The sequence below is a fragment of the Eriocheir sinensis genome, chromosome 57, assembly GCF_024679095.1.
Source record: "Eriocheir sinensis breed Jianghai 21 chromosome 57, ASM2467909v1, whole genome shotgun sequence".
NCBI classification, from domain to species: domain Eukaryota; kingdom Metazoa; phylum Arthropoda; class Malacostraca; order Decapoda; family Varunidae; genus Eriocheir; species Eriocheir sinensis.
In genome coordinates this window covers 6,101,743-6,127,320 of record NC_066565.1, presented here as the reverse complement: position 1 = coordinate 6,127,320, position 25,578 = coordinate 6,101,743, and the positions used below count along the sequence as shown (strand labels likewise).

The 25,578-nt window shown below is 41.0% G+C and overlaps 5 non-coding genes and 1 pseudogene across 5 annotated transcripts; all 6 read right to left on the bottom strand.

Annotated features, from left to right (window-relative positions):
• Nucleotides 1–865: 865 nt before the first annotated feature.
• On the bottom strand, nt 866–1,045 carry LOC126984954 (U2 spliceosomal RNA; annotated as a pseudogene).
• Nucleotides 1,046–1,178: 133 nt separating this feature from the next.
• On the bottom strand, nt 1,179–1,376 carry LOC126984894 (small nucleolar RNA U3). Its single transcript, XR_007738196.1, has one exon. It is a non-coding gene; the product is annotated as a small nucleolar RNA U3 (small nucleolar RNA).
• An 11,721-nt stretch (nt 1,377–13,097) lies between these two features.
• Nucleotides 13,098–13,290, bottom strand: LOC126984940 (U2 spliceosomal RNA). The gene has a single exon (XR_007738240.1). It is a non-coding gene; the product is annotated as a U2 spliceosomal RNA (small nuclear RNA).
• Nucleotides 13,291–19,481: 6,191 nt separating this feature from the next.
• On the bottom strand, nt 19,482–19,597 carry LOC126984908 (U5 spliceosomal RNA). Its single transcript, XR_007738209.1, has one exon. It is a non-coding gene; the product is annotated as a U5 spliceosomal RNA (small nuclear RNA).
• A 2,607-nt stretch (nt 19,598–22,204) lies between these two features.
• On the bottom strand, nt 22,205–22,367 carry LOC126984928 (U1 spliceosomal RNA). Its single transcript, XR_007738228.1, has one exon. It is a non-coding gene; the product is annotated as a U1 spliceosomal RNA (small nuclear RNA).
• A 1,991-nt stretch (nt 22,368–24,358) lies between these two features.
• LOC126984930 (U2 spliceosomal RNA) lies at nt 24,359–24,551 on the bottom strand. Its single transcript, XR_007738230.1, has one exon. It is a non-coding gene; the product is annotated as a U2 spliceosomal RNA (small nuclear RNA).
• Between the last annotated feature and the right edge of the window lie 1,027 nt (nt 24,552–25,578).

Sequence of the window (25,578 nt, the reverse complement as noted above, 5' to 3'; positions counted from 1 at the left end):
GCTGTGAGACATCGACTCGGTGACTTCAATAAGCGCGACGATGCTGTTGGAACTAGACAAGGGGATAAGAATAAATTTACTACTACTACCCCAACTTTACCCTGCTTTCTGACATGGTGGCATGATACATCAGTAGGTTCAGGCGAATTTATCCTATTACCTCCTGGAGATGCTGAGTAGACTGCATCTGCCCGCCGACATATGCTTCCATACAACGTACCATCATGGGGTTATTAGGGGGATGCGCGAACGCAATCCCCCGCTATCAAAAATATCGCACTCGAGTTAACCACATTTGGGTTAATCGCTCAATCTAGCAATACCCAGAGATTAACTATACTGAGTTTGCTCTAATCGGTCAGAGACAGGCCAGTCCTCGTCGACAGACCAACTTGGACGGCTAGATTTCGATCGCCGATAGAATCGGTCTGTCGGCACCCTTGCCTTTGGCAATGGCCCGTGATCCTCCGTGCAAGGGCCTGTTTCCCCTAGTGATAATAAGGGTAAATCTTTGAAGATGCTCTAATCGGGAGGGTGGTAACGATAAGTCTAGTTCGTGATCAGGCCGTGGTGAAAAACACACTATGGACTAATACCCGTATTGATCTTGTTTCTTCCACCCCTGGGGAAGTGAAAATGATCCCGGAGTTGCGAGAAGATCGGGCTGATTCCTGACAAAGGTGAAGCAACCTCACAGCATATGGCCCTCATCTTAGCATAATATATGTCAAGTTTCTGGCTATCCCAGACACACGAAATTACAGAGCTGATCCGTGCAAGGCAAAGCTCAAGCACTAACGCATGAATCATGCCTCCTTCATCCACCTTATAACATTATCTTTATCGTTTATTGATTCCTCCCCTGGGGGAGTAGACCGATCCCGGAGTTACTGCAATACCGGGCCGATCCGCGGCAAAGGTAGAGCAGGCCCTTAGTCCAAAATTCAGATTAATATCATAGATCCTACATGGGTATCGTATCAGATATTAAGCTGATAAGAACTTTTACTACACTTTGATCTTAGCCAAAAGGCCGAGAAGCGCTGTGCCCGCCAACCGAACGCCTCCCTTACCGCCGCCAGCTCATAACACCCAAATTGGGAAGTCGCAGATATTAGGTATTATTTCCTCTCATTAGGGAGGAGTATCAAAAAAAGGAAGATCCTCTATAGTCCTCCACCACTCAGCCTGTGCTCGGCCCGCCACGCCCCGCGAACGGGTGGTGGACGGTCCTCAAGCCCCTGGCCAGGCCACGGGGCAGCTTCCCGCTCAGGGCCGGACACTTAGCCTCGTCATCGTGGCGTGAGGTCACTCCAAGTTTCGGTCAGGGAACTTGGCTGTCATACTATAGAAGTGATCCTATGAAGTATGATCATACCTTCCCCGGGCCGCGGCGGCCCCCAATACGCTACGGCGCAACAGGTGGCAGGTGAAAATAATTACCTGTGTGCGTTATAACCCCAAGCCGGTGTTGAAGCGGACTTGTGGGGATAAATTATGGAACTAAAGTGGACTTGCTGTATTATCATAAGCAGATTTTGGAATCTTGAGCACTGATTTGCAAACAAATCAACATTTTTCGCAAAACATATTATTTAAAAGACTTAGTTACCCTGAGAAGCGCAGGTTTTCTGCCATGGTTGTTAGCTACAACAAAGAACTTTCCACCGCAGTCTGTGCTGTTGTGCAGGTCCGCCGTTCTCAACGCCTAAATCATGAATAACTTTCAATCTGAAATGTATAAAGTATTTCTATTGGTTAAAATTATGATATAACAAGTGTGTATGTGTGTGCTGACGCCGCCAGCTCCACACACGCTCATCACAAAATATTCCTCATTCTCCTGACATTCACTTTTCATTCAACGGGTCGCGCGGCGCAACCAGCCGCCAGAGATATAATTCGGCTCAGTGTGTCTGAGAGGAAAAGGTAAAGAAGCCCAGCAGGAGTGTTCGCAGCATCCCAAAGCTCCAGAAGGACGGCTCCACGGGCCAGCCGAGAGCCTCTGCGCCCGCTGTATACGCGCTGAGACGAGGATGACTTTTCACCCCAACCTTCCTTGTCACTCAAAGAAAGTTTTCATAGGAACCTACTCGCTGAACGCTGAACTGAGGTACAGGGAACACCTCTTTTTGCTCATCTGCATAATCGTATTTGTTTGTTTGCACTATGTAAGTTGAAAAGAAATTTACTACTTTTGTAAATGCAGTAAATTAATTCACTACTACTACCTACCCAAACCTGGAAAATATAGTCTCAACCAGCCTAACCTGCCCTGGCCACGCTGGCTTATACCCAATGATTAGTATACCAAAATCTCCCTGGGTGAATATAAATACATGCAATTGATATAATAAGAGAATGGTATTAAAGCTTACAGGAAACTAATACTGATTATTCTTTTTTTAAAGTGTCTGCTTCCTACACTGTAGTATTTAGTGTTCTATAATTATTAGTCTTTAAATTATGATTTTATTTGTCATTATTAGTGAATAATCTTTGCTAAATATATAGCACAATGTATATTTTGCAGAATGCAATATTGAATCCTACCTTCCCTGTAAATAGAAAATCAATTGTTGTAACAATACTAAATAAATCAAACAAATCAACATTCCTTAGTGAACTAAATAAAAAAAAACAAAAAAATCTCCAATGAAAGGTAGGTTAAGTTGGCCTCAGTGTTCATCTCTGTCACACTGGCCTTTGACCCTGTAACTAACTAACTAACAAGGAGCATATGCCAGGCTGTGCGCTGCTTCACTCACCCTCCGGCTGCTGCTTTCACTCCCGACAGTCCCTCTGAGTGGACCTCCAAGCAACACTACCCCTTCAGTTAAAACCCCCACTTGGCAGGATCGATCAACTTGTCGAACCATGAGTTATGTGGGCCCCAGACCCTTGGTTTCCTCCACTCAGTGTTGTCTTGTACGTACAAAAACTACCTTACTGGAAAGAATGACGTCCTGGAAGTGTGCCACATGCCCATAATGCCGGACTAAACAGTGACAGGCCTTGATTCAGTTTCATCAAATAGTCTCTGGTTCGGCATATCATTTCAGAGGTACCCCATGAGGATAAGCTATCCCAGTAAGAGTGTTCCCAGCATCCCAAAGCTCCGGAAAGACGGCTCCACAATCCAGCCGAGAGCCTCTGCGGCTTGGCCTGCTGCCCGCTATATAGGCGCTGAGACGAGGATGACTTTTCACCCCAACCTTGCTTGTCACTCAAAGAAAGTTTCCACAGGAACCTACTCGCTGAACAAGTGCTACATGGACACTGAGGTTCAGGGGAAGTCTCTTTTTGCTCAGCTGCATAATTGTATTTGTTTGTTTGCACTATTTTAAGTTGAAAATAAATTTACTACTTTTGTGAATGCAGTAAATAAATTCACTACTACTACCTAACCAAACCTGGAAAATAGTCTCAACCAGCCTAACCTGCCCTGGCTATGCTGGCCTACCCAATGATTAGTATAACCAAAATCTCCCTTGGTGAATCTAAATACATACAGTTGATATGATGATTAGAGCTTAAAAGAAACTAATACTGATAATTCTTTCTTATTGTGTCTGCTTCCTAAACTGTAGTATATATTTAGTGTTCCATTTTTATTAGTCTTTAAATGATGATCTTATTTGTCAATATTAATTTATTACTGTATAATCTTTGCTAAATATATAGCACAATCACTACACCCCTGGCACAATGTATATTTTGCAGAATGCAATATTGAATATTCCCAGTAAACAGAACATCAATTATCAATTATTGTAACAATACTAAATAAATCTAACAAATCTACATTCCTTAGTGAACTAAAATAAGGCTAATATAAAAAATTAAAAAAAATAAAATCCACTAAAAGGTAGGTAAAGTTGGCCTCAGTGTTCATCTCTGTCACACTGGCCTTTGAGCCTGTAACTAACTAACTAACAAGGAGCATATGCCAGGCTGCGCGCTGCTTCACTCACCCTCCAGCTGCTGCTTTCACTCCCGACAGTCCCTCTGAGTGAGCCTCCAAGCAACACTACCCCTTCAGTTAAAACCCCCACTTGGCAGGATCAATCAACTTGTCGAACCATGAGTTGTGTGGGCCCCTCTTGATCTCCTCCACTCAGGGTTGTCTTGTATGTACAAAAACAACCTTGTTGGAAGGAATGATGTCCTGGAAGTGTGCAACATGCCCATAAAGCCGGACTAAACAGTGACAGGCCTTGATTCAGTTTCATCAAATAATCTTTGGTTCGGCATATCATTCCAGGGATACCCCATGATCCTGTGAAGGCACTTCATACCAAAGGCATCAACACATCTCTTTAATTCACGTCACTATTCGCAGTGCCCATGTCTCACAGCAATAAAGTAAGAGGGAGACCATAAGCAACTTGAAAATTCAGATTTTTTTTCCTTCTGCATAGGTAACGGCAATGGCACGGCATGTATACTTGTGTTGAGTGAGTCCATAACACTATGGGCCAGGTCAATCCATTGAGTGATTTCCTGGTAAGTCCAACCATTGTTATGCAACACGTTACCAAGGTAAGTGAAACTTTTGGTGAACTCAATCCTCACCACATGCATGGACAGACTGAACTGTGTCATCCATAGCAGAGACATCCACTACGGGGGGTGGGGAGGAGGAGGTGAAGTTTGACTAACTTAACAGGGAATATGGAGATGAGCGCAGCCTTCTCTGCCACTATTGGACACGGAAATGCGCAAAGCATATGACAAATCTAACCTAATATTCCCTAACTATAACTAACTGAACACAATCTGGCCTGATCCCCCCCCCCTGCCAAAATACAATGTGATAGACTGCACTCAAACTTTATACATACATCAATATTTTGAGATTTTTTTGTGGAAGGCATAACTCGAGAAGTTGACATTTGCAACAGAAATGAGGTACAAAATCATGCAATTCACAACATCTATCACCAGAAAACATGAACCACGTGAGAAAATCATTGGTTGGGTGAAACTGTAAATTGTCCCAATTTTCTTGTATGCTTCTGGGAGGCTCCAAGCTGACAGCTGCCTCATCAGGGGCTGTGCTGCATGGCCACTTCACCTTGTGGGTAGGTGAGTCCTTCCCTCGCCTTCAATGATCCCCGTGGCACCATCAAGGTGGAGGCTCCGTGCCTGGGGTCGTCCTACAGCGGTGGTGCCTTTTATGGGATGAGGCTCAAACCTAACCCCTGCCTTGCGAGGCGCTGCTCGGCCTGGCGACTGTGTGTGTGTGTGTGTGTGTGTGTGTGTGTGTGTGTGTGTGTGTGTGTAGTGCTGCCTGCCAACACCAGCTCCATCAGGCTGTGCAGCTCACCCACGGCTCGCCTCAGCCACCGCCACAATAACCATGAAACGTATATTTACCCGTCACGTAGGGACCTTAGGGGGGCGAGGGGCCAAGCTCCACTAGAGGGAGTTAAGTGATCAATCCTTCAGGGATCTGCTGAGCCGCTGTGGACCACGGCACCCCGCCGCGCGGCTTGGCACACATTTTACTATTATTATTCCTCCTTTGGTGTGCATCACAGGCAGACTTTCTTGATGGGGCAGGCCAGCACGAGGGTGGCCGCCGCCGCCACCTACCGCCCCTCTGTTTGGAGGCGATCCTCCCTCCATCTTCCCTCCCACGAACACTATTTACCGCCTGACCTTAACTGTGTCATCTAACAAGTGTCCAGGCAGCGGGGCGTCCCTGGGGGTGACCAAATATACGAGTAATGGGTGAAAATATGTCTGGCTTACCCTCGAGGCTGGCGGTGTCTCGAAGCGGCGGAAGAGACAGGGGCTACGAGGCTACACTTTCTTCTTCTCTCTGTGCGACTCTTTAAAGCTTTATTATTACCAGGGAAAGGAGTTGTTTTGCATATTTAATGTTAAACGATAGTGCTCTTTTAAATTATTCTACTCGACAACGCCAGGATTTTGTATTTCTCTGTTATCCCTAAATTTCTCTCACTCCTTTCTCAGCATTTTTTCCTTCTTCATTTACCTTTCCTTATTATTTTTTTCCTTTATTCCTGTCTCCATTTTTCTTTCCTTCCTTTTACTATTTCTTTCTTCCCTCCTCTTCATTTATCTTTCCTTATTACCTTTTTCTTCTCTATTCCTCTCTTCCTTTATCCTTCCTTCTATCAATTCCTCCTTCCTTCCTTCCTTCCTCTATATTTATCTTTTCTTACCATCTTTATTTTCCTTTATTCCTTTTTTTTCTTCCTTCCTCATTTATCTTTTTTCTATTCCTCTCTTCCTTTATCCTTCCTTCTATCAATTCCTCCTTCCTTCCTTCCTTCCTCTATATTTATCTTTTCTTACCATCTTTATTTTCCTTTATTACTTTTTTTTCCTCCTTCCTCATTTATCTTTTTTCTATTCCTCTCTTCCTTTATCCTTCCTTCTATCAATTCCTCCTTCCTTCCTTCCTTCCTCTGTATTTATATTTTCTTACTATCTTTTTTTCCTTTATTCCTTTCTTTTTCTTCCTTCCTCATTTATCTTTTTTCTATTCCTCTCTTCCTTTATCCTTCCTTCTATTATTTCTTCCTTCCTTTCTTCCTCTTCATTCGTCTCTCCCTTAATTTATTCTTATTTCTATTATTTCTTCCTTCTCTTCCTTCCTTCCTCTTCATTATTTCCTTACTATCTTTTTTTCCTTTATTCCTCTTCCTTTATCCTTATTTCTTCCTTTTCTTCCTTCCTCTTTATTCACCAAAAGGACCTACGAGGCGATACAGGTCAAAGGAGAAAAAAAAATAGCCCCTGTATCAAGAGACTCTACAAGTACACCCACTCTGGAACACCTGGAAAATGCAAATCAATGAACTGGAATGCTCGTTTTATTCTTCTTATTGTGACTTTTGATCTAGGTAACATTTCTCTTTCAATTGTACCCACTCTGGAATGCCTGGAAAATGCAAATCAATGAACTGAAATGCTTGTTTTATGCTTCTTATTATGACTTTTGATCTAGGTAACATTTCTCTTTCAATTGTACCCATTCTGGAATGCCTGGAAAATGCAATCAGTTAACTAGAATGCTTGTTTTCTACCTCTTAGTGTGACCTTTGATCTAGGTAATATTTTTCTTTCAATTCTACATTACTCTGAAATACCTGGAAAATGCAAACCAATTAACTAAAATGCTCATGTTTTACATCTTTTTGTGGCTTTTTATCTAGCTAACATTTTTTTTCCAGTTGTACCTACTCTGAAACACCTGGAAAATGCAAATCAGTTTACTAGAATTCTCGTTTTCTTCCTTTTATTGTGACTTTTCCTGTAGCTGATGTTGTTCAATTCTTCAACCACGCTCAACTACACCTTAGCCCCGTAGACATCTCTTTGGTGTGGAGAAACATTACATTTACAAGATTAAACTTGACTTTATTACTTTTTATACACCTCGAGAAGCCCACGGCTGACTAGTAGTTAATACATAAAAGGAAAAATATTCTCCATGGCTAAGGCACCATACCCACGGCCTCGTCAGGACACACCAAGCACGGGCTGATAACAGTGTGAGCAAGGCCGGCCTTCCTTCGCAGCCTCCACCACCCTAGGGCTGACACGTGTTCTCCATTTAAATAGAATGAGTATTAATTCTTTCGTAGCCTTGATCTTCAGACACTTACTTTCGACAACTTTAAAACATGTTGTAACTCATTTATTTTTAGTATACCATTTACTACACATTCGCTTATTGACTGTGACTAAAATGACGAGTGTTAGTAATTATTTGGTAACCTTGACCTTCAGACACTTGCTTTCAATAACCTTAAAACATGACTCATTTCTTTTTACTAAAATGTTTACGACTCATTCACTAATCGCCTTCAACTAAAATGATGAGTGTTAGTATTTGGTAACCTTGATTTTCAGACACTTGCTTACAATAACCTTAAAACATGACTCATTTCTTTTTATTATAATGTTTACGACTTAATTATTCACTAATCGCCTTCACCTAAAATGATGAGTATTAGTCATTATTTGGTAACCTTGATCCTCAGACACTTGCTTTCAATAACCTTAAAACATGACTTATTTCTTTTTAATATAATGTTTACGACTTAATTATTCACTAATCGCCTTCAACTAAAATGATGAGTATTAGTCATTATTTGGTAACCTTGATCTTCAGACACTTGCTTTCAATAACTTTTAAACATGTTGCGACATTTCTTTTTACTCTAATGTTTATGACTCATTCACTAATCACCTTCAACTAAAATGATGAGTATTAGTAATTATTTGGTAGCCTTCATCTTCAGACACTTACTTTCAAAAACTTTAAAGCATGCTTTGACTTTTCTTTTTATTATAACGTTTACAACTTATCTGCTTATCGACTTTGACTAAAATGACGAGCGTAAATTCTTATCCAATATTGATCTTTGGACAGACTTACTTTAAACAACTTTCTAACCTGCTTATTTTTACTATAACATTTACGACAAATCTGCTTATTGACTTCAACTAAAATGACGAGCATAATTTCTTTGGAAACATCGCTCTATGGACATCTATTTTTAACAACTTTTTTAATATGTTGTGTGACTCATTTCATTACAACATATTTACTTACTTTTACTTTAACATTTATGACAACTGCATCTTGACTTACTAAAATGTCGAGTATTGATTCTTTGGTAATATATGTCTCTGGACACTTGCTTTAAACAACTTTTTAGCCGGTTCTGATTTTTATTTTCTTCCGACTTCTTTGCTTTTACTTTTCAACGCTTACAGTTTATTCATTTACCGACTTTGACTAAAATGCTGAGCATTAATTCTTAGGTAGACTTGATTTTTTGGACACTTCAAAAAATTGACAACTTTTTCATGTGACTCATCTTTACAACTTACTCATTTTTACTTTTCAATGCTTAAAACTTATTCGCTTATTGACCAACTAAAATGATGAGTACTAATTATTTGCTAGTCTTGATTTTTGGAGACTTTAAAAAAAATGTTAACCTTTTTCGTGTGACTCATATCCTTACAACTTACTCATTTTTATTTTCCAATGCTTAAAACTTATTCGCTTTTTGACCAACTAAAATGATGAGTACTAATTATTTGCTAGCCTTGATTTTTGGACACTAAAAAAAATGTTAACCTTTCTCGTGTGACTCATATCCTTCCGGCTTTCTCATTTTTAGTTCACTGCTTATGACTTATTCACTTATCGACTTTAAGACATTTACTCATCGACTTTATGACATTTGCTTATCGACTTTATGACATTTACTTATCGACTTTATGACATTTACTTATTGACTTTATGACATTTACGTATCAACTTTATGACATTTACGTATCAACTTTATGACATTTACTTATCAATTTTATGACATTTACGTATCAACTTTATGATATTTACTATCAACTTTATGACATTTACGTATCAGCTTTATGACATTTACGTATCAACTTTATGACATTTACTTATTGACTTAATGACATTTACTTATTGACTTAATGACATTTACTTATACACTTATGAAATTTACTTATCGACTTTATGACATTTACTTATCGACTTTATGACATTTACTTATCGACTTTATGACATTTACTTATCGACTTTATGACATTTACGTATCAACTTTATGACATTTACTTATCAACTTTATGACATTTACGTATCAACTTTATGACATTTACTTATCAACTTTATGACATTTACTTATCGACTTTATGACATTTACTTATCAACTTTATGACATTTACTTATCGACTTTATGACATTTACGTATCAACTTTATGACATTTACTTATCAACTTTGACATTTACTTATCGACTTTATGACATTTACTTATCAACTTTATGACATTTACGTATCAACTTTATGACATTTACGTATCAACTTTATGACATTTACGTATCAACTTTATGACATTTACTTATCAACTTTATGACATTTACTTATCGACTTTATGACATTTACGTATCAACTTTATGACATTTACGTATCAACTTTATGACATTTACTTATCAACTTTATGACATTTACTTATCAACTTTATGACATTTACTTATCGACTTTATGACATTTACGTATCAACTTTATGACATTTACTTATCGACTTTGACATTTATTTTTCAACTTTATGACATTTACTTATCGACTTTATGACATTTACGTATCAACTTTATGACATTTACTTATCGACTTTATGACATTTACTTTTCGACTTTATGACATTTGCTCATCGACTTTATGACATTTACTTATCGACTTTATGACATTTACTTTTCGACTTTATGACATTTGCTCATCGACTTTATGACATTTACTTAACGACTTTATGACATTTGCTCATCGACTTTATGACATTTACGTATCAACTTTGACATTTACTTATTGACTTAATGACATTTACTTATTGACTTAATGACATTTACTTATTGACTTAATGACATTTACTTATACACTTATGACATTTACTTATCGACTTTATGACATTTACTTAGCGACTTTATGACATTTACTTATCAACTTCATGACATTTACTTATCAACTTTATGACATTTATATACATACGGACGATGTGTTCACATGGCGACGCCATTGCAATATGAGCAGCGTTGCCAACGATCCGGTTAGCAATGATACGCTAGGTGAGACCAGGTCCACCACGCGTGGGTTTTTTTTTTTTTTTTTTTTTGGAACACGCACCTTAACCTAATACTATTTCCGATGGTACAATAGGTTAGCGATGGTACGCTTAGTTAGCCATTAGCCCACGCATGTGAGACCAGGTCCACCACGCGTGGTTATTTTTTTTTTTTTTTTGAACACGCACCTTTACCTAATACTATTACCGATGGTACGCTTGATTAGCAATGGTACGCTTAAATAGCCATTAGCCCACGCATGTGAGACCAGGTCCACCACGCGTGGTTATTTTTTTTTTTTTTTAGAACACGCACCTTTACCTAATACTATTACCGATGGTACGCTTGATTAGCGATGGTACGCTTAGTTAGCCATTAGCCCACGCATGTGAGACCAGGTCCACCACGCGTGGTTATTTTTTTTTTACAACATGCACCTTTAAGAGGGGGTTAGGGGGTGGGAGGGAGGAAAAATTCCCTAAATTTAGGGAATTTCCCTAGATCTAGGGAGTTTTTATCCCCCCCCCCCCCCACACACACACACACTAATACGCGAATGCGACGGATTTCGTGTCCCCCACCCAAACCCCGCATTCCCACCAGGTCCCCAGGCTTGTATGGGGGGGAGGGGGGAGTATGGGCAAACACTAGAATATTACCATAAAATATAATGACTAATATGTATATAAGTGAAATAAGTATTTATATTTATATTGCTGTAAGATTGTAAGTAGAATAAAGTAATTTAGAGTTAATATGTTCTTTGACCAGAGTGTTTAGGAACTATAGTTAAAATGAGATCATATGAAACTATATACGAGAATACATTGGCATTAGTATGTAGGGGTTAAAATTCGTATAGCCTTTGACCAAGGTACTCTGCTAGTTTTCTCTTAAATACTGTTAAGGATGTTGACAGGATAACTGTGTCTGGCAGGCTATTCCACAAAGCAATCACTCGGACTGAGAAGTATCGCCTACGTATTTCTGTGTTGCTGTGGGGTAGAAATATGTAACAGTGAAAGAGTTCTTGGAGGGCATGTGGCGTGCAAGATGTAGGGAATGATATCTTGCCCCGAGAACATAGCCTTTCCGCATGTTTTGTTTTCTTTTTACAGGAGCTGCCGATACAAAGGCCTGGCTGGTGAGAAATCCCGAGCCACCTGTGACATCAAGATCAATATCAAGATCAACTGTTAATTTCTGTTTCCAATGAATACACAATTACATATTTTAATTTTTATAGCTTCTATAATATAAACAACCTAATAAACATATATTTCACTCGTTATCTCATGAATTACCACGTATTTTTAAAAGATAATGATCGTGCAATGTTTCGGACACTGGGCTGGACGCTAGAAGAAGAATTATGACTAATTTTATGACAGAAAACGTCTCCTCCGTATGACACCCGTAACTTATTATAAATAAGGCCCCAAGAGTCTGACTCACCGAGTTGCCACTGGCCGGTGTGGAGGGTCCAGATTGATACAGGCTTATTGAAGTTATTGTAGAATTTTTCTCTATCCTATTGACCATGGGACATGGGACATGTAGATAGCTGTCATTAGTTATGTAGCATTGATTTTTTTTTTCTTCTCACCCCCTCAAAAAGATTAATCGCGACGTCCGTCATGGAGCTTTGGCTCGACGGACCATAGCTATTGTATTTACCGTTGAATGATTGTAAAACTTTCTTTCAAATATGTTAGCAATAAACCTTTACTTACTTACTCACTTACTTACTTACTTACTTACATTTATGAGTACAGTAGTGCGGCGTCTTCCGGAGTCATGAAGGTATTTTTCAATGAAAAATATTCATGAATACTTTCAAGAAGTATTCGTATTTCTATTTGATTTAAAACCTTTTCAGTGTATTAGAATTCGTATTCGTGTTCGTTGGAATTTTAAGTATTCGAACACAACTTTTATATTGACTCCACCCTTGATTACACGAGCCATGATTGATTATAAAGCCGATTCGTGCAAGGCCAAGACACTCACACGGATTACATACCTCCCAGATCCACAGTATAACATTATAACGAGTGTTTATTCTTCCCCTGGGGGAGGGGGCCGACCCTGAAGGTACTGCAACACCGGGGCGATCCCCGGCAAAGGTGAACTGATCTACGGCAGATGGAGCATGGACCCAATATTTAGGCAAGGGTTATAAATACCGGGCCGATCTCCGGCAAACTTTCTTCTTCAGTTTACATCTTGCATAGTGCAAATAATTTACAATTATGTTCACGAGTGGGCAGCGGCTCGCCGCTGTGGGTGTCAGGGTGCCACCCTAAAGTCTGGTCAACTCACACCACACGCTCCGCTCCCTGCAGAAGGGTGTGTTCAGCGTGGAAAAGAGCTGTGTATCACCTCCAGGAGCCGTGACACGGCCATCTGTGTCCGCCACACCACGAGGGCGGCTGATATTTATATTGAGTTTATTCCTCCCCTGGGGGAGTGGACCGATCCCGGAGGTACTGCAATACCGGGCCGATCCGCGGCAAAGGTGGAGCAAGCCCCTAGCACTTCGCCATAGTCCAAAAATCAGATTAATATCGTAGATCCCACATGGGGATCGTATCAGATATTAAGCTGATAAGAACAGATACTACACTTTGATCTTAGCCAAAAGGCCGAGAAGCGATACCGCTCACCAACCGAACGCCCCTTTTACCGCCGCCAGCTACACACACGCTCACCACAAATTATTCCTCATGCTCTAGACTGTTACACTGCAGACACCGGCCTGAGCGCTGCTACCCTACGCCTAGACTCGAAATTCAGATTTGGGGTATTGTCAGAAAAATTTAAACAAACCCCGCATGAGTGCTCAAGACACCCAAAACCATCTAAAGACGGCTCCGTCGGCCGCCAGAGACCTGTCACCAACAAGCACGCCCTTTACGCCCCAGAAGCGGCAAACACAGGCTTGCACCTCCTACACTAAGATCGCAGCTCAAACAAGAATTTATCGGGAATCTACCCATTACTCGAGAACTACATAGCACAATCAATAGGTAAATAATATACATGTTTGTGAGTAATACCCACTTAAATCATGACGAAAAATGAAGAAAACTTTTTAGTTGAGAATACCATAAAGTTATTTAATAAACAGAAAACTTTTGAAAGAGTAACTGAACATTTAGGGGGATTCAATCGATCGATCGACGATGGTGTAATAAAGCAGGAGTAATTAATTTGGTAAGTCACATTGTAGTTCTGAAATCTACGTAAATGTTATCTGTTCTCAGACGAATATGAACAATTTTAATCTCTGGCAACACTAACCCCCTCCCCCCCTCTCCCTCTAGCCATGTGATATGACTGCCGTCCCTCTTCTATTTACAAGAATCCATCTTAGATCACTGATCTGGCTGGAGAACCCGCGTTCTATTCACCATCGAGATCTGGATCCTCGTGATCTGGGTTGATATCCTAGTTATATACATAAATGCTCATCATTTGCTTTTATAATAAAATAAATAAACTTGGGTGGGATAGATCTCGACAAGCAGTCGACGAAAGACACGGTACTGTGTCGAAATTCATGTATGTATTCAGGATGGGATGTCTCACGGTACCCAGATGTCTCATATGACACCACACCGGGCCAGTGATCTATATAGAGAGCTGATCAGTGTTCTAAATAGAAGACGCTTAATTAGCTTGTCGACAGAGCAAAGTAATCATTCAGTACTCGGTTTTGAAGAGTAATCAAACCCGAAGTACTCGATTTGCAGGAAGTACTCGGTTCCCCCTTCCCTACCACAGATTATTTAGTATTTGACTGCAGACTATTTGAAACTGGGAAGGATACCACAAATTATTAGACTTTGGATCCTAGTACACTAAATCTCTACAAAAAGACTATCTAATTAATACGAGGCTATACAAGGGATACAATTTACAGTCTGGCATCTTCCAATTGTGTGTTGAAGAATTAAACCTCACACGGACAGGGTTATTGACATTGTTTTATATCCTATTGATAAATAGGATATATAAATAAAAAAAAAGTAAAATCCATAAAGACCTTCCAAAAAAAATATAAATAACATCAGTTTTTTTCTTCATCTTATTTGCTTGTGTTCTAGTTTTTGCTTTGACACACCTGACACATCATCACACAACCACCACGCTACGACACGGTTTAACCAAGCCAAACCAAACTCGGATACTCCACATAACACCCAGCCATATCACACAGACGCACCACAAATTACACTTAAAGCTAAGGCCATCTTACTGTCTTACATCGTGACTATACATCGCCGCTATAGTAAATCGTTTCGCACAACACATCTTCGTACACATGAAAAACTAGTGTTTTCTATTTCATCAACCTTTCCATTAAGAATAAGTCAGAGCTAAATCTTATACCTGCCAATGCCACACAGTTTGCGATAATCATGTTACTGAAATCGACACAGCATTCCGAAATTAATACATCAGTAAAGACAATAGCCACAAAGGGACCAACCTGCCAAAATGCAGCAACACCAATCTCCAGTTCACCGTTTACGACTGTCAAGTGGTGCGTGCCCGACCACACCTCGCACCTCTCTCCCCGTCCAGTACGCGTACAGTACAAGTCGGTGTGCGGCCAGGCCTCTAACCCTAGCGACCCATGGGGAGAGCATACCCCCTGACAGACCCTTGGCGTACCCCAGGTCGAAAACCCCTGGTCTAAATGATAACACACACACACAGGGAACAGTATTTTTCTTTTCTCTGACTCACAACTATAATTTGTACTAAATATCTATTAGGGTAACTACTAACCACACCAGGGTGCCCCGCTAAGCACAACAATTAAACAGTGTGATCCTCTCACTCACGACAAAGAGAAACTGAGGAACTGCGGAGTGCTGAGTGACGGGTAGTCAAGCCTCACCCATTCGTTTCCTGTACAAGTTAACAACCTGTATCAACAGCACCTAAACAAGTGTCTATCCTTTAGATCAGGGGTGCTCAACCAAGGCTCAACCTACTGTTTGAGGGCCGCATGCGACCCTCAATAAAGTTTAATGCGGCCCTCGGCAAGTAACCAAAAAATAACCTACTTATCACTATCATAATACGTATACTATTAGTTCATTTAATTTTAATGATACGCAGCAGTAGAAACTATATTATAATTGATATTAATGAATATCCTATTATATGTGAACTTTATAATGTTAAAGTATTATAATGATAAAAAGGCTATTGCTCATCTGGCAGCCTGAATGCTGGCTAGCCTCACTGATTTTGTTAATGATAGGGTTGCCACTTCAAAATTGCCAAATTCCCATAGATGGGCTCCATTTCTCCCACAGATTTCCCACGTCATGAAAACAATTCCAACAAAAAAATCCACAAATTTAATTAAGGATAGAGAAAGTTTAACATGTTACTTTACACATTATTTAGGTAGCATATATCAGTACATGTACATTAAGGGGCCTATAGCTTGCATAAACATAAATAAACAGGTAATGTTGATTAATTTACCCACAGTTAAGGGGCCTATAGCTTGGATAAACATAAATAAACAGATAATGTTGATTAATTTACCCACAGTTAAGGGGCCTATAGCTTGCATAAACATAAACAGATAATGTTGATTAATTTACCCACAGCTGTGATATATTCAATGTAAGCCTATCTGTTACATTGTTACTTTCATCATATGTTTACCTCACTATTCCTACTAATCTATCAGCCATTCATCTTCTTCCACTTCCTTCCAACCAGCATCTTTGGCATCACCCAACCCCCCCCCACCGCGCCCCCCCCCCACCCCATCCATCCCTCACCACCACTCTCTCTCTCTCTCTCTAATAATTATGATATTATGCATTATTTAACATTTTTGTAAAATTCCCATAAATTTACCAACATTTCCACAAAATTCCCACAAAATTTTAGTTCCCACGACACCTGATTGATTGATTGATAGTTTATTGTTGCAGGTAAACAACAAGGGAGAAGGGAGGAACATGCCATCCCTACCCCCAGGCAGGACAGAGTGAGATTATACAAATATTAATACATGTGAAGGGAGCACCAGGAAATTAAAAAGATACAATGGTAGGAAGGAAAGCACAACAAGGGAGGGGGCAGTACCTCCCCCTGGACAATAAGACAATAAAATGTGGGGACGGAGAACATTGCCCAAGCACTAGATGGGAATGAATACAGAGACACCTTCCACGTAGCCCTGTTTCTCCCACAGATTTGTGGGAAAATCCCAAAGTGGCAACCCTGGTTGATGAGTCCAGCGTTGCCACTCCTTGGCATTTTTTTACTAGATCTTGGCTTTTGGGCTGGGACCTTCGGCCGTAGTATTAATCTTCCCCATTCCCTTTTCGTCCCCATCCCCATACGCGGGTCTGGGGTATGTGTAAACCGCCCCATCCCCTCCCCGTCCCCGGCGGGCCAGACAAGACCAACTCGCAGGTCATAATAATGTTGGCAGCACTTTCAAACCAATAATTACAGAAAACGAGATAAATATTGCATTTTTCACACACCATTGTATTCATATACATTATATATCATAAAACAAAATAATAGGGTAATTGATCTACATGTAAATAACAGGTAACGCGGGTAAGTTAATTTATGAGACAGGTTGGTATCCATGAATGGTCACACACCCGGCCAGCCATGGGGCAGCCACATAGGGGTTGTCAGGTCGTGTCATTGGTGGCATTTTTGTCTAAAATCAATGGTCACCAAGAAATGCCCTTTTTTATAGTATATGTTAAGTATTCCCATAATGATGCCATATTTAGTCATCTATCTGCCGTCTTTTGCCATTTTTGGGGCAATTATAAAGGAATCTTCAGGAATAACTGTATGTTTACAATCAAATGGAAACACAAGAGTCTTTACAAACTAAAAGAAATATATTAACTTCAGCAAAGTTTGCGATACAATATCAGTCATAGAAATATTCTGATACTTTTCAATATATTTTCTTCTATAACAACAAACAGAACACTATTTATTCATGAAATATACGAAGGGGAACCTAAAGATGTCCTGCCTCGCACCCCGCGGAGTCAACACTTTTTCCACCCCTTCCGCTCTCCCTCCAGGTAGTGTTGATCAACCCCAACCCCCCGGGGACGCTTAAAACTGCAGGTCACAGCAAGGCCTTGGTCACAGCCAAGGAAAAGGGATGGGATGGGAACGGGAATGGGGGAGATTAATACTACGGCCCCTTGGCTTTTTCCCCTTGAAAACAGGCGAATAAAGGCTTTTTTTGAAAATTCCCTCCTGCTTGGCTATTCCCTTCGCTCATGTCCCTGCCCTCTCATCCTCTCGATCAGTCTGGTCTCTGGCTTCGTACCCCTCTCCTGCTCAACCACTCCCTTCCGGGCCTTTCCCACCATTACCCATCCACTCTTACAGCCCTCTCCCCTTACCCGTCGTCTACCACACCACCTCCCCTGGACCCCTACCCAATAAAGTTCCCCCAACCTCCCTGCACACGGGTATAGTTTCGACTCCACAGCGATAGGCAGGTCTGAGTGTGAAAGGGATTTGGGAGCGTTAGTGAACTCTGACCTAAAACTAAGGAAGCAATGTATTAGTGCGAGGAGTAGGGCTAACAGGGTATTAGGCTTTATTAACAGGACGGTAACCAACAGGAGTGCAGAGGTCATCCTCAGACTCTATTTAGCGTTAGCTAGGCCACACTTAGATTATGCTGACCAGTTTTGGTGCCCACACTACAGAATGGACATCAGCTTGCTAGAATCAGTTCAGAGGAGGATGACCAAGATGATGCAGGGGCTGAGGAACCTCCCATATCAAAACAGGCTGAAATATCTAAACTTACATTCACTAGAAAGACGAAGCGTGCGGGGAGATCTGGTAGAAGTATTCAAATGGGTCAAGGGTTACAACAAAGGCGATATAAGTAAAGTACTGAGAATTAGCCAGCAGGATAGAACTCGCAGTAATGGATTTAAATTAGAAAAGTATAGATTTAGGAGAGATATAGGCAAGAATTGGTTTAGTAATAGGGTGGTGGGGGAATGAAATAGACTCAGCAATCACATAGTGCAGGGACGACAGCTTGTTTTAAGAGTAGACTGGAAAGCTACATGGACGAGGATGACAGGTGGCAGTGAGGTGTGGGTGCAGTAAGGTGACAGGGTACTGGTGCGTGCATAGTACCGCCTGTAAAACGAGGATCAAGCCTCTACCGGTAACCCCTGAAACTACACCTCACCCATCGTGAGTAGTGGGGGGGATTCTGGAGCAGCCCTGTGTAGGCCACCCGGCCTCTTGCAGTTTCCCCATGTTCTTATGTTCACACCGCAGCCGCTCCACGTTTCCCCTCTCCCTGCCCAACAGCAAAATGTTGTCGCTCGTATATAGGTCTTCACTTTATTGTAGCTTATAATAGCCCATTTCCCCATGACCTGCAATTTATGTGAAAAGTGTTTTGATTACGACCGTATCAGGCAAGTTACAATATGTACACAACATAATCAGTGTTATAAGTGTGTAAAATATATCAATTACTATGCGTATTCACATTGCAGGCAATATAAGGCCCTTATCACACGTTGCCCATCTAATGTGGCCCTGCCACCCAAAAAGGTTGAGCACCACTGCTTTAGATAACACTTCAAACCTTTTATTTTACCCTTGGCTACTTTTCAATTGTTTATTTAAATTGATTTACATATAAATACGAAGAATAAACAAAAAATAATAAAACCTCAAAAATTACCCCCCCCCCCCCAAAAAAAAAAAGTGGGTTGGGTGAAAAAAGGTTTTTTTCCAACCCTGCACACGGAGGATAATTCGTATATAATCATGGCGTAATATTAGGCCCACTAGGTGGGCCAAGAAAAAATTATGTAAGACTCATTGAGTTATTCCCCTCCACGGAAATCTTTAGTAAAAGGCGAAAGATTTATGCGTTTTGAAGGGAAACCAGAGTTGCCACAACGCAGCAGAATCTCCGCCAAACTGTCTCGCGCTGAACACCAACAGCCGGGTCACATCCGAGCTAGAAGGCCGTGGCGCCTACTGCACATGCTGGCCTGTTCTCCAGGGGTGCCCTGTCCCCTTGGCAGGCTGCTGCTTCACGCGGCGCATAGTGGCACTGTTTACTGTTGGACGTCATTTCCCGACACACTGACGGAAGCGGCTAATTCGTCATCAAGACAACAGGCGCGCCCTTCATGCCCGCAAACCCGCCGCCACTCCAGCCGCCCGCTGCTATACACAACTACGGTCTCAACATGCAGGCCATACTTCGGGTGGAGGGTTTTATTGTTGTTGTTTCATTAGTAGTTATCTATTATAAGACGGTCTATCAGAAAAAAATAATAATACACGAGACTGGGGGTTCCAGAGAAAATTAGACACTCGTACCATCAAGAACATATAATTAAATCTGGATCTGGATCTGGATAATAATGCGCAGCTAGGGCACCTGTATGGTGCATAACACGCATATTTGTTGGCTGTTGGGGGGACGGGGGAGCCGAGTGTGCAGGGGAGGGAAGTGAATCAAGTGTAATTGTTAGTGTTGGTGTGTTGTGGTGACAAGTGAGTATGTATTTGTTTTTTGAATGAGTCTATTGTATCGCAGTCTAAAATCTGTTGAGGGAGGCTGTTCCAGTCACGTATGGTGCGTGGAAAGTATGAGTGCTTGTATGCGTCAGTGTTAGTATGATATGTTTGGTATTTATGGTTGTGTGTGTTACGAGTACGTTGACTGTTTGCCTTGTGTAGGTATGTTTGTGGGTCAATGTCAATGTGAGTGTTTGTGATCTTGTACATAAGTGTAAGTTTGTGTGCTTGTCTGCGTATGTGAAGAGGGTCCATGTTTATCTGTTGTTTGATCCGTGTTGTGATTCCAGGCGTTCGAGTGTAATTGTTTGTAATGAACCTAGCCGCCTTGGTGTTGATTTGTTCTAACCTATCAATGTTTGTGTGTGTGTAAGGATCCCACACCGTGGAGCAGTATTCCAGTGTTGGTCTCACAAGTGTGTCATAAACTATGGGTTTAATGTCAGGTGTGCAGTTATGTAAATTCCTCCTCAGGAACCCCAGTGTTCTGTTGGCTGTGGCACTGATATGGTCTATGTGAGTGTTGAAAATCACAACTACATCCTGAAGCTCATCCCCCAAAATGATATAAGCGCTCCGTGAAACTACTGAACTTCGTGTAGCAAAACATGCCGGTTGAATCCAAGAAGCCGTAAATAAGAAAACGATATTGATTGCCATAATGAGATGATTGACATAATGAGAGACTGTTGGTGGAGACTGTCGCGAGGCAAATTCAATTTGTGCGTGTGCTCATCGACATGATTGTACATGTACTATGTAAGATGAAAAAAAAAAAAAAAATAATAATAATAATGTGTGTGTGTTAAACTTTCTGAAATTGTCTTTGGCGAACCATTTCAATAGTAATTCTCTATTTCTTCCTATCTTACTCTCTTCCTCTTTTTATTTCTTCTTTCCTTTCTCTTTCTCCTTTTTCTCTTTCAATCTTCTTCTCTTTCTCCTTCATTCGTGTTTCTTTTTCTTTCTTTTTTCTTCCTCTTTTTTTCTTTTTATCTTTCTTTCTCTCTCTTTACTTTCTTTGTTTCTTTCTCCCTTTTCTCTTTCTTTCATTCTTCTTCCTTCTTTCTCTCTTTCATTCTTCTTCTATCTTTCAACCTTTTCTCTCTTTCATTTTTACTTTTTCTTCCTTTCTCTTTCTTTTCTCTATTTCTCCTTTATTTATTTATTTATCTTTCATTTTTTCTTTATCTTTCTTTCTCTCTTTATTTTGCTTTCTTTATTTCCGTTTTCTTCCCTCTTTCTTCCTTTCTTTCTCGCATTCTTCTTCTCTTTTTTCTTTTTCTCTTTCTCCTTCCTTCTCTCTTTGTTTGTTTCTTTCTCTCTTTATGTCATTCTTGACATCCCTTTTCTTTCATTCTTCTTCTCTTTATTTCCTTATTTCTTGCTTTTTCCCTTTCTCCTTTCTTTCTTCCTTTCATTCTTCACATACGCAGGATATTTTGAGGAGGGAGGGAGGAGAGGAGGATGGGGATAGATGGGGGAGGAGGAGGGGAGATCATAAGGAAAGGAACGCGCTCTCTCTCCCGACATTCTGCCAAATCAACCTTCGTACATGCGTCTCTCTCTTATTTCCCATCCATGTGCTATTTGAAAGTGATATTTTATATATTCTGTATATAGTAAAGGAAGCTACATAGTACAATGAGTGTCGATGTTTAGGATTATATATAACAACGATTTGTATAAATTCTGACATGTGGCAGCGAATTTTTCCCATGTTGCCACGTTGTGGTGGCTGTGAGACATCGACTCAGTGACTTCAATAAGCGCGACGATGCTGTTGGAACTAGACAAGGGGATAAGAATAAATTTACTACTACTACCCCAGCTTTACCCTGCTTTCTGACATGGTGGCATGATACATCAGTAGGTTCAGGCGAATTTATCCTATTATCTCCTGGAGATGCTGAGTAGACTGCATCTGCCCGCCGACATATGCTTCCATACAACGTATCATCATGGGGTTATTAGGGGGATGCGCGAACGCAATCCCCCGCTATCAAAAATTTCGCACTCGAGTTAACCACATTTGGGTTAATCGCAGGGGTCAGCACCGCCGGAGTGCAATGGCGGGCCTCGCCCTGGGAAAACCGCCTTTATGATCACGGTATCTCCTGTGCCAGGTAAGCCATGAAGTTCATGACAGGACAGAAAACCTTTGAGGAGAGACTTAACTACTGGTAAATATTTCCAAAGGAACTTAACTGCTGATAAAGAAAAGATCATATCTGAACATTTGAGCTAAATGTAGTATGATGGGAGTCAGTGTGAACACCGAAATCATTCTTGTATCCAGTATGAGTGAAACAGACGGAGGAATCACCACTCGAAAAAGGAAAAGCCCTTTTTCTTTTTTTTATGCACTGTTTGTTGGTTGGTGTAACAAGTTCGCAGACTGACATCGCAGCGTCTGACTCACAAAGTTACCACAGGCCAGCGTGGACGGTGACTGATAGTCCAGATTGATACATGCTTATTGTAGAATTTTTATCTACCATCCTAGCTATTGCCCACAGGATATAAAGAGTGCAGTGGTGAGGCGTCTTTCGGAGTCATGAAAGTATTTTTCATCAATCAATGAAAAGTATTCATGAATACTTTTGAAGTAATCAAAATCGAATTACTCGGTTTGCAGAAAGTATACTCGGTTCCCCCATCCCTACTAGTCATATCACACAACACGCTATAGCTCCCTGCAGAAGGGTGTGTTGCGGCATGTGGTCAGTGCCGAGTATGATGTGTGGGATGGAGGTGATTACAAGGAGTTAATTGGAAATGGATAAATTGGAAGTAGGGCAAAATAGGATCGGTAGGTTAGCTTTGAATGCACCAAGGTATGCAGCGGTGGAAGCTTTGAGGGGTGATATGGGGTGGAGTACCTTTAGGGAAAGATTTAGGAAGGCTACCCTTAGATACAAAGTCAGATTGGAACGAATGGATGACGCGAGACTGGCACGGAAGGTTTACTTGTGGAGTGTGCATGAGGGCAAATGGATTAAGAACTGCATGAGAATGGTTGGTGACAGTGGTATGCGAGTCAGGTGGGTGAGCAGAGAGAAAGGGAGGCGTTTCTTTGAATGGAAGGTGACTGACAGGAATAGTGAAGGTCTAGAATGGGATGTGAGAAAGTGAAAGAGAGAGATAGACAGTGCAGTGAAAGGTGACGGTCTGAGGAGGTGGAAGCATGCGATGGAACGAATGACTACTTTGGAGTGGTACAAGGAAAAGGAAGCCCCGCATTGTGTCAGCTGGTATGATGGAAGCCTGGGTGATGATCTTCTCTTCTAAGCTCGAGCGCAGTGTATGAATGTGAATGCAAGAAATTACAGGTGGTCTGAGTCCCGCAGCAAAGTGTGTCAGATGTGTGACAGGGGTATGGATGAAACTGTTGTGCATGTGATACTGGTGTGTGGGAGGTACCGGAGAGAAAGGACGGAGATGATGAGGGTGGCACTGAGTGAGATGGGCTGGGATGTGAATGGGAGGATTGCAGGAGCAGAGAGGGAATGGATGCTGCTGCTGCTGGGACTGAGTGCTGAAGCAAATGATAGAATTGTAGAAGCCATGAAGAGTTTTCTGAAAAAGATGTGGTGTGCAAGAAATAGGCATTGGAAGATTTGTAATGGATACTGCTTGTTTTGTTTTTATTTTTACAGGTTGTGCCGATGCGAAAGCCTGACTCTCCAACGGGTCACCTGTACAGCAAGAGCAAGAGCTGGTTGATGTAACAAGTTCGCAGACTGGCATCGCAGCGTCTGGAGTCTGACTCATAAAGTTGCCACTGGCCAGCGTGGACGGTGACTGATAGTCCAGATTGAAACATGCTTATTGTAGATTTTTTCTCTACCATCCTAGCTATTGCCCACGGGATATGAAGAGTAAAGTGGTGGGGCCTCTTTCGGAGTCATGAAGGTATTTTTTAATGAAAAGTATTCATGAATACTTTTGAAGAGTAATCAAAACCGAATTACTCCGTTTGCAGAAAGTTTACTCGGCATGCCTCCAGGAGCCGTAACGGAACCTTCAGAGCCCGTCAGAGCACGATGGCGGCTGATACCCAAGAACACTGCCTCACTGCGTTAGACAGCATAGCAACTATCATGAGAGTTTACTCCTCCCCTGAGGGAGTGGACCGATCCCGGAGGTACTGCAATACCGGGCCGATCCGCGGCAAAGGTGGAGCAAGCCCCTAGCACTTCGCCAAAGTCCAAAAATCAGATTAATATCGTAGATCCCACATGGGGATCGTATCAGATATTAAGCTGATAAGAACAGATACTACACTTTGATCTTAGCCAAAAGGCCGAGAAGCGATGCCGCCCACCAACCGAATGCCCCCTTTACCGCCGCCAGCTACACACACGCTCACCACAAAATATTTCTCATGCTCTAGACTGTTACACTGCAGACACCGGCCTGAGCGCTGCTACCCTACGCCTAAAATAAAAATTCATATTTGGGGAATTGTCAGAAAAAGTTAAACAAAGGCCACATGAGTGCTCAAGACACCCAATACCGTCTAAAGACCCGTTACACGAGCACTACATAGCACAATGAATAGGTAAATAATATATATGTTTGTGAGTAATACCCACTTTAATCGTGACGAAAAATGAAAGCTTTTTAGTTGAGAGAACCATTTACTTATTAGACAAAACTTTTGAAAGAGTAACTGAACATTTAGGGGGATTCAACGATGATCTAAAGGAGCAGGAGTAATTAATTTGGCAAGTCACATTATAGTTCATCAGTCTGCGAAAAGAAACTCATCACAGTTGAAAACCATGAATTCTGTGCAACAGTGGTGGCGCGGAATATATTTATGTGTATTCTATAGCTAGCTGCCTCGATCATGTACCAGCAGATGTTTTATCATCTGTGAACCTTGCCCCTTCTGCTGTATCTCGAGCAGGTACTATGGCTATTAGAAAATAAGAAGAAAAATATAAATTTCACAAATTCACATGGCATGAACAATTTTCAACTCTGGCAACATCAAATGAAAACTTGACAGGTGTTTCTTAAAACTGTACATCTAATCTATGTTCCTACTTACTATGAAAATCAGAGCCAGCGTAACACTGATTTTTGTTAATAACTTTTTAACAAAGCGTCGCATGGAAATGACGTTTAACCAGGGTATGTTTTATACACCTACCTAATTACTGCCAATATGCTTTTGTGCTGAATGTTGATCATTCAGGTCGATTATTCATAGGTGTAAAATAAGTAGGCGATTCCACAGCCGCTACACTAACCGTGATGGGTACCAGGGTTGTATATATATATATATATATATATATATATATATATATATATATATATTATATATATATATATAT